The sequence below is a fragment of the Rhincodon typus genome, unplaced genomic scaffold (assembly GCF_021869965.1).
Source record: "Rhincodon typus isolate 14 unplaced genomic scaffold, sRhiTyp1.1 hic_rhity00008663, whole genome shotgun sequence".
NCBI classification, from domain to species: Eukaryota; Metazoa; Chordata; class Chondrichthyes; order Orectolobiformes; family Rhincodontidae; genus Rhincodon; species Rhincodon typus.
In genome coordinates, this window is record NW_025974301.1 from 1 (window position 1) to 8,567 (window position 8,567).

The 8,567-nt window shown below is 42.7% G+C and overlaps 1 pseudogene; it reads right to left on the bottom strand.

Moving 5' to 3' along the window:
• Positions 1 to 5,402: 5,402 nt before the first annotated feature.
• On the bottom strand, positions 5,403 to 6,577 carry LOC125482312 (annotated as a pseudogene).
• Between the last annotated feature and the right edge of the window lie 1,990 nt (positions 6,578 to 8,567).

Genomic DNA, 8,567 nt, shown 5'->3' on the forward strand with positions numbered 1-8,567 from the left:
GCCCTAAACCCCACCTCTTCCTCCGTTACATTGATGACTGTATCGGCGCCGCCTCGTGCTCCCATGAGGAGCTCGAACAGTTCAGCCACTTCACCAACACCTTCCACCCCAACCTTAAGTTTACCTGGACCATCTCTAATACCTCTCTCCCCTTCCTGGACCTCTCTGTCTCCATATCGGGCAACCACCTAGAAACCGATATTCATTTCAAGCCCACCGACTCCCACAGCTACCTAGAATACTCCTCCTCCCACCCACTTTCCTGCAAAAATGCTATCCCCTATTCCCAATTCCTTCACCTCCGCCCCATCTGCTCCCAGGATGAAGCATTCCACTCCCGTACATCTCAGTTGTCCTCGTTTTTCAAGGACCGTAACTTCCCCCCCTCAGTGGTCGAGAACGCCCTCAACCGTGTCTCCCACATCTCCCGCAACTCATCCCTCACACCCCGTCCATGCAATAAGAACTAAAAAAGAATCCCCCTCGTCCTCACGTACCACCCCACCAACCTCCGGATCCAACGCATCATCCTCCGACACTTCCGCCATCTGCAATCCGAACCCACCGCCAAAGACATCTTTCCCTCCCCACCCTTATCTGCTTTCCGGAGGGACCACTCTCTCCGTGATTCCCTTGTCCGCTCCACACTCCCCTCCAGCAACACCACACCCGGCACTTTTCCCTGCAACCGCAGGAAGTGCTACACCTGTCCCCATACCTCCTCCCTCACCCCCATCCCAGGCCCCAAGAAGACTTTCCACATCAAGCAGATGTTCACCTGCACATCTGCCAATGTGGTATACTGCATCCGCTGTACCTGGTGTGGCTTCCTCTACATCGGGGAAACCAAGCGGAGGCTCGGGGACCGCTTTGCAGAACACCTACGCTCGGTTCGCAATAAGCAACTGCACCTCCCAGTCGCGAACCATTTCAACTCCCCCTCCCATTCCTCAGACGATATGTCCATCCTGGGCCTCCTGCAGTGCCACAACGATGCCACCCGAAGGTTGCAGGAACAGCAACTCATATTCCGCTTGGGAACCCTGCAGCCCAATATTATCAATGTGGATTTCACAAGCTTCAAAATCTCCTCTCCCCCTACCGCATCCCAAAACCAGTCCAGCTCGTCCCCACCTCCCTAACCTGTCCTTCCTCCCACCTATCCCCTCCTCCCACCTCAAGCTGCACCCCCATCTCCTACCTACTAACCTCATCCCGCCCCCTTGACCTGTCCGTCCTCCCTGGACTGACCTATCCCCTCCCTAACTCCCCACCTACACTCACCTTTACTGGCCCCATCACCACCTCTTCGACCTGTTTGTTTCCTCTCCACCTATCCTCTCCTCTATCCATCTTCTATCCGCCTCCCACTCTCTCCCTATTTATTTCAGAACCCCCTTCCCCTCCCCCTGTTCTGATGAAGGGTCTAGGCCCGAAACATCAGCCTTTCTGCTCCTATGATGCTGCTTGGCCTGTTGTGTTCATCCAGCCCTGCACCTTGTTTACTCTGAGATGATTTGTGTTATCATTCTTTCACACCAACTGAAGGGACAACTGCAGTGCCAGTGAGTGTGATATCTATAAATAAAACAAAAAGGTCAAAAAACTCTCACTCTTTCATCCATAATCATCAGACTGATATGAGAATATAGCCCAACTCTCGTCCCATTGCCCTTCCCAAAAGAAAGGTCACCAATTTTGCAGGTGTCATTCAATCCATGTGCCCAGTGCTATGTCCTCTATGAAGCTGAAATACTTCATTCTCCCTGTGTCTGGAATTGGTAGAGAATTAAACAGCTCAATGGATGCTGGGTCAGTTGCAGTGGTGATTCTTTTATTTTCATTTCATTTCAGTGCCATGCTGTGTAGAAAGGGGTGAACAAGGAAAGGATTGTCTCCTGTGAAAGCAGGTGTATCCTTTCCAGGTTTGCACTTTACAAGAAGTACAGATAGGGGCAAGGCAAGGATCCAGTGAAGCTCTCTCTAAAAGCAGCATTATCATCAGAAGTACCATTGTGATTCTGAAGCAGACATTTACAGGACTTGTTTGAGAAAAGATGCCTCCTTTCTCCCCTAATCCTCCCAAACCTCTCAACTACATGTTCACAAAAGATCGTCAAGATTTAGGTTACTGTTGCTGGAGAGAGATTGTGTGAAAATGAGGAATGAACTGCATAACCAGCAAAAGAACAGGGGAATCTAAATCTTCAGATATTGTTTTCGCTCAGAGGCTGGCGAACCTGTTGAGTTTTCTACTCAGAGAATAAATCACTGAATATGTTTAAGAAAGAAATAGATTTGAGGAGTCTAAAGGTGTCAAGGGGTATGTGGATAGAGCAGAAGGTGGTGTTGGAATGTGGGATTAGCCATGATTATGTTGAGCAGCTATTGGTGGTTAATTATTAGCAGAAGGAGCTACTTATAGTATTGTGTGATACAGCAAAATCGAGCCGTGTATTGTGTTAAATATCAAAGTGTAGCCACATGTCATTATCAAAATAGAGTATTAAGTATACAGGCATTATGGGATTTAACTGCATTCCTGCAGATATTCAGCCTGAAGTGGCTATAAGAGGCCTTTCCTATCAGCAGGGAAGTGTATAACTGATGCAGGAACTAAGTCTGGTGTGTGTTTGAATAAAATGCATTGTGAAGGCCCAAGGATAATCAGTAAGGGGGATCTGGTAAACATCCTGAAATCATGGGATGACCCAAAGCTGTCTGTGGATTGGGACATGATGAACCTGATTAGATGCATATGAAATCAATTAATTATACGATTGGTTTGGACCAGTCAAGGTGGGCTACAAGTAAATATAAAAAGTGCATGTTGCCCTTTGTTCAGTAGAGAGGTTGTCTAGAGTTCCCATTAGCTTGCTCCCCATCAGTGTAAACAATAAATATAAACAATTATGTTAGATCTAAGAGTCTAGTGATTCTTTGATCGTTCAATCTCCCTTTTCAGTGATGGAGAAGCTTGAGGGGCTGAATGAGCACTCCTGCTCCAAGAAGACTTTGGCTGAATCATACTGCAGAGCTCCTCCTGATAGGTCCAAGTATGCAACAGTGGCCCTGATTTCCTTCGCAGTGGATCTTTTCAGTTTTTATGTGGTGACCTATCAGGAGTCAGCCTGCTTGCAGTCCATCTTTACATTAAGGTTTTCGTTGATGCAATGTTCTAATGAGTAATTAATTGCATTTGCATTGGGCTGTAACATCCAGTCTGAAAGAGCTGCAGTTGTGATGATACTATGGCTTTAAGAGGTGTATTTTGTCCTTGATGGTTTTTTGGAAAAGTTTTAAGACAGAGGTGTGAGCTGTCTTTTGAAATCCCAGAAATAAACATCTTGTGAGGCGACAAGGTGCAGGGCTGGATGAACACAGCAGGCCAAGCAGCATCATAGGAGCAGAAAGGCTGACGTTTCGGGCCTTGGTTTTTTTAAAAGTTGGAACAATAGAAGCAGCCTGATTGGGGGTAGTAATCTTCCAGATAACCAGAAGTTTTAGTTTAGTTTTTTAGGAGCAGCAGTTATTGGGGTCTTGAAGTTGGATTTGGAAGCTGCAGTACATTTCTCTCTGCTACTTTGAGTTTTCTCTTGATTTTTTTTTCCTCGACTGGAGAATTGCCTGTGAGACAATCTATTTTCCCAAATTTGCTTTTTGACAAGGGTGTGTTTATTGGCTATTACTGTATTGGAACAGTGATTGCTCAGTAGTTAATAATCCATTATTCTTTTAAGTTTTACAATAATGTTGTTATTCCAATTTCTTCATGTTTTTATTGTATTTTAACTACAGTGTACGAATAATGTGTGTTTTGCTTCAAATCTGGTATTTTGCCCAATTGAATTACATCAGAAATGCAATGCCTGGCACTTTCCTTTAAAATAAGAGAGAGTTAGGAACAAAAGCAGAAATTGCTGAAAAAGTTTTTATTCAGAAATAGTTAGGAAGATAGCCCAGACCCTAATATATTTTGAGGGGACTTGGTCTGGCCCATAGAACAGGGTTCAAGGCAAGTTTGCCAAGGTTCAATATGTCATTGACTACACGCATATTATCATGAAAGAAACAGCAAGCCAACTCTGTATGTTCATCAGCAAACCCCATCCAGCAAAGGCAATCTTCTATTCTGTTCCAGTGAGGAAGAGAGCGAAGAAATAGTCAGATTTTGAGACCAATTTTTTTTTTCACTGTGATTTTATGATTGCGTAAATGGATGAATACAGGGGTCAATGTGCAATTTACCAGCACTCAGCAGATCAATGCTAGATATCAGCGGCTTTGTATCAGCTGAAAACTCATGTCCATTTCGATCATGATGCTCTTGTTGTGAATCAAATAAGAATATTGTTGAGATCCCCATTATTGAGGAACACAAACATTTTTGACTACAACAGTATGGGCTGTCTAGCCACATGTTCCTAGATTCATGAAATCAGCACAAGATGTATTTCCTTGGTTTTGATTTTTTTCTAAAGAACCATTTGTGGGACATGGGCATTACTGGCTGGCCAGTATTTATTGCCCATCCCTAGTTGCCCTTGAAAATGTGATGGTGAGCTGCCTTCTTGAACTGCTGAAGTCTGTGTGCTGTAGGCTGATCCACAATGTCCTTGGGGAGGGAATTCCAGGATTTTGACCAGTGACAGTGAAGGAATGGCAAAATATTGCAAAGTCAGGATGGTGAGTGATTTGGAGGGGAGCTTGCAAGCGGTAGTGTTCCCATGCATCTGCTGCCCTTGTCCTTTGGGATGTAAGGAGTCATGGGTTTGGACTGAGCTGTCAAAGGATGTTTGGTGAGGTGCAAAGAATTGTAGATAATGTAGATAGTATGCACTGCTGCTACTGAGTGTCAGCGATGAGGGATGTGGTCAGATTACCAAGGGTTTGTTGAAAGAGAGCTTTTAAACAGTATCTTAAATAGGAAATGAAATCAAGAGGTGGTGAATTGTTGGGAAAGTATTCCAGATGTTGTGGCCGAGGCAACTGAATGTGTGGCCACCATTGATAGAGCAATTAACATTGGTTATGCTCATGAAACAAGAATTATAGAGTCATAGAGTAACAGTGGAGAAGCTCAGATATAATGTGGGACTGTGGCAGATTACAGAGATAGGGGGGTGGTTCAGTAACTTGAAGGGATATGACAGAATGACAATTTTAAAATTCAGACATTGGGGCCCAGTCAACCAAGGTAAATTAGAGACAACAAGAGTGATATGAACAAAGAACTTTGTGTAAATTAATACCCAGAAAACAGACAGCAAGATCCAAAGGCATCCCTTACATGGATCAAGTATATTGCCAGAAATTAATTTACAAAACGGGAATATTCTGGAGTGGAATTTTTGTAACCTTCAGAATAAAAGCTTACAATATCAGTGACAGCATTGACTTACCGGATTGCTTCAGTCCCAAATGCACCTGTCACCACTCTCTGTGCGTACTCTGTAAGATCATCCAATGCAGACTTCAGGTCACATAAAATGACCATCCTGCTGCAAAGATGTATTGAATGCTTCGTGAATTGCTGAGGGCAAGGCCAGGTGATGAAATGTTTTCAGCAACATTAGCCAACATCATCCTTTTAATTGTATCTCGAGTTATTTCCCATCCAACCAGGGGCGTTGTCACCACTGCTTTCAGGTCCTCCACAGGTTTCCCTGCCGTTTTGGCTAGTCTTTGAAGAGAGGGATCATCTAGTCCCAGACATTGACGGAAATCTGTTATTTCTTTTATCAAAATCTCATTGTCAGAAACAAGCAGGACACTAATAAATGGCACTGCTCCTGCTGCTCCGGAATATATTGCCAACTTCCATATTCCTTTCTGCAACTTTTTCTTTTCCATCTCCACAGTCTTTAGATTTACATTTAGAAAGTCCAGTACATTCATACTTTTTTTCATATTCACAAGGTCACTTTCAAGGGCTTTATTTAACAGATTAAAATCATACAGATTTAACTCATAACTTGATATCAGGAAGACACTGGGTGATGGGATCCCTGCTTCTTTCAAGTTTCTGACACAATGGTTCCTGATCTTCTCCAGCTCTTGCTCTTCACTAACTGTCTCACCTCCCTTCTTCTTTGAATCGAGATGATTATCAATTTTAGATTGAATGAAGTAGCATTTCTTCCCCGATCGTTTAATGACTTTGGTGAGTAGTGTATGATTGTCTGTGAATTGACAGGCTGAAATAATGATAAAGAAATCAAATCTTTCAAATTGAAGTTCATTCAGGTGTCTATTTGCTGGGAATTCTGATCCAATTTCTGGCCGATCTCATAAACAAACATCTGGCAGTTTGCGATGTTTGTATCCAACTGGCTCTGTTGTAGTTTCTGTGTTGCCAACTTGAACTAATTCCTTAACGTTTTTCTGAAGTCCACACATTGCATTGATGAAGGTAGATTTCCCAGCACCTGCCTCTCCTGTCACTGCAATGTTCAATTCTGTATTGTCCAAATCATCTGACTTCTTCTGTATCAGTGGCATTCCTGCCTGCAGTCCATCTGTGTTGTGAGCAGAGTCCATTGTTTTAACCTCTTCTAGGCTGAAGAATAAGGGAACTCTGGAAAAAAAAATTACATGATGTTTTGTTTTACCTTTTTTTAAAAAAAAAGCTTGCATTTATGAAACACATTGTAACATACTTGGAACCTCCTACACATCTCACATTCATTAACTAGTAGAGAAGTGTAATCACAATTGCGGCATAGCCAAATGTGATGGTTAATTTATGCCAGGGAGCATCCACAAGTAGCAATGAGATGGAGAACTGTTTAACCTGTTTTTAGCCTATTGATGGAGGGAGGATCATAGATTGGGACTGAGAGTTCTAATGTTTTCTTCTTCCAATAGTAACTCGGAATCCTTTCCATCGACCTGAACGAACCGATAGGACCCCAATTTAAAGCCTCCTTTAAAAGATATTTTCTACAACATTAAAGCATTTCCTCAATGTTACCCTGGTGTGCAGCCTGGGAGCGTACTCAAGTCCCTGATTGGTGAGAGCATGACACACAGTGTCAACCACATAGAAACGATAAAAAAAACAGAGAGTTTTTAGGGATGAAGTATTTAAAGATGGTAATGAAATAATTCAAATTTAATCTGTGACAAAGGTTACCACTCAAACTTATTGGACACTGCATATGGTTTGCTTTGCTCTATAAATATACTGATTTCACAGCTCCGTGCAGTTTTGGTCTCCCTATCTCAGGAAAGATCTGATTGCCATAGAGGGAGTGCAACAAAGGTTCACCAGACATATACCCGGAATGACAGGAGTGTCCTTTGAAGAGAAGCTAAGCAAATTAGGCCTGTCATCTCTGGGTATTGAAGAATGCAAGGTGACCTTATGGAAAAATACAAATAATTAAAGGGATAGACAAGGTAGATGCTGGTCAGATGATTGCCCTTGTTATGGAGTTCCAAACAGGAGTGCACAATTTAAAAAGTGAGGAGTGACGCTTGTGCCTGAGATGAGGAGAATATTTTTTAGTCAGAATGTTGGGAACCTTTCGAATTCTTCACCCCAGAGAGCTGTAGAAACTCACTGTTTGAGTCTACTTAAAGAAGTGATTGATAAATTTCTGATGTAGGGTGTTATGTGGATGGGGCGTTGAAGTGCTTGGTTAATAAGATAACACCAAATGACAGGACAGGCTTGATGGGTTGAATAAGCTTGTGCTGCTCCTATGTTCTGAAATAATGTTGAATTCGACAATGACTGAGTCATAGAGATGCACTCTGGCTATCCAAAGGTGTGGAACCAGACCGCCTCAAGGGAATGAACAGGCAAAAATAATGGGAGGACATGTGCAGCAACTTCAAACAAGGGGAATAAGGGGAAGTTGATTCTGACTGTCACAGATTTTGTATTAGACATTTAACACTGGAAGGGCTAACCAACATGTGTTTCAGTGATTATTGTTTGTGTGAACAGTCCGTAGCTACAGCAATAAAATATTTCTACTCTTAATTTGAGACTGTTAGTGTCACAAGTGACAATCATGTATCTCAGATATTAATAGCTATTAAAAATACGTAAACTTATTTGCTGTTCATTATTAAGATGCACAGTCTTCCCAATGGTTTCAGTTGCTCACACTGAGACCAACAAGAAAGATTGATTAGTGCTTAATTGATCCAAGACATCTCAGACAACCAGACGCAAGACATTGTAACAACTGCACGTTCACTTTCTCTTTGCAAGAAGAAGCAGCTGAAGAATTGGATCCAAACTTATCTCCTAGAACTATTTCAGTTTTTCACTGAGAGAGTGCAGAAGTCTCTATTCATACCAGCAAGATAGAAGAGAGCAAAGGGGATGGAATTAAGCAACAGGAGACCCAGGAAAGCAGTCTTTGTGGAGCTCTTGTGGAATTTAATGACAAGATTACTGTTAAAAATATGCTATTTTAGACCAGTTTCCTGCACAGTGAGCTAGACTGAGTAGCTGATATAACACAATGTGGAGCTGGAGGAGCGCAGCAGGCCAGGCAGCATCAGAGGAGCAGGAAAGCTGATGTTTCGGGTAGGGACCCTTCTTCAGAAAA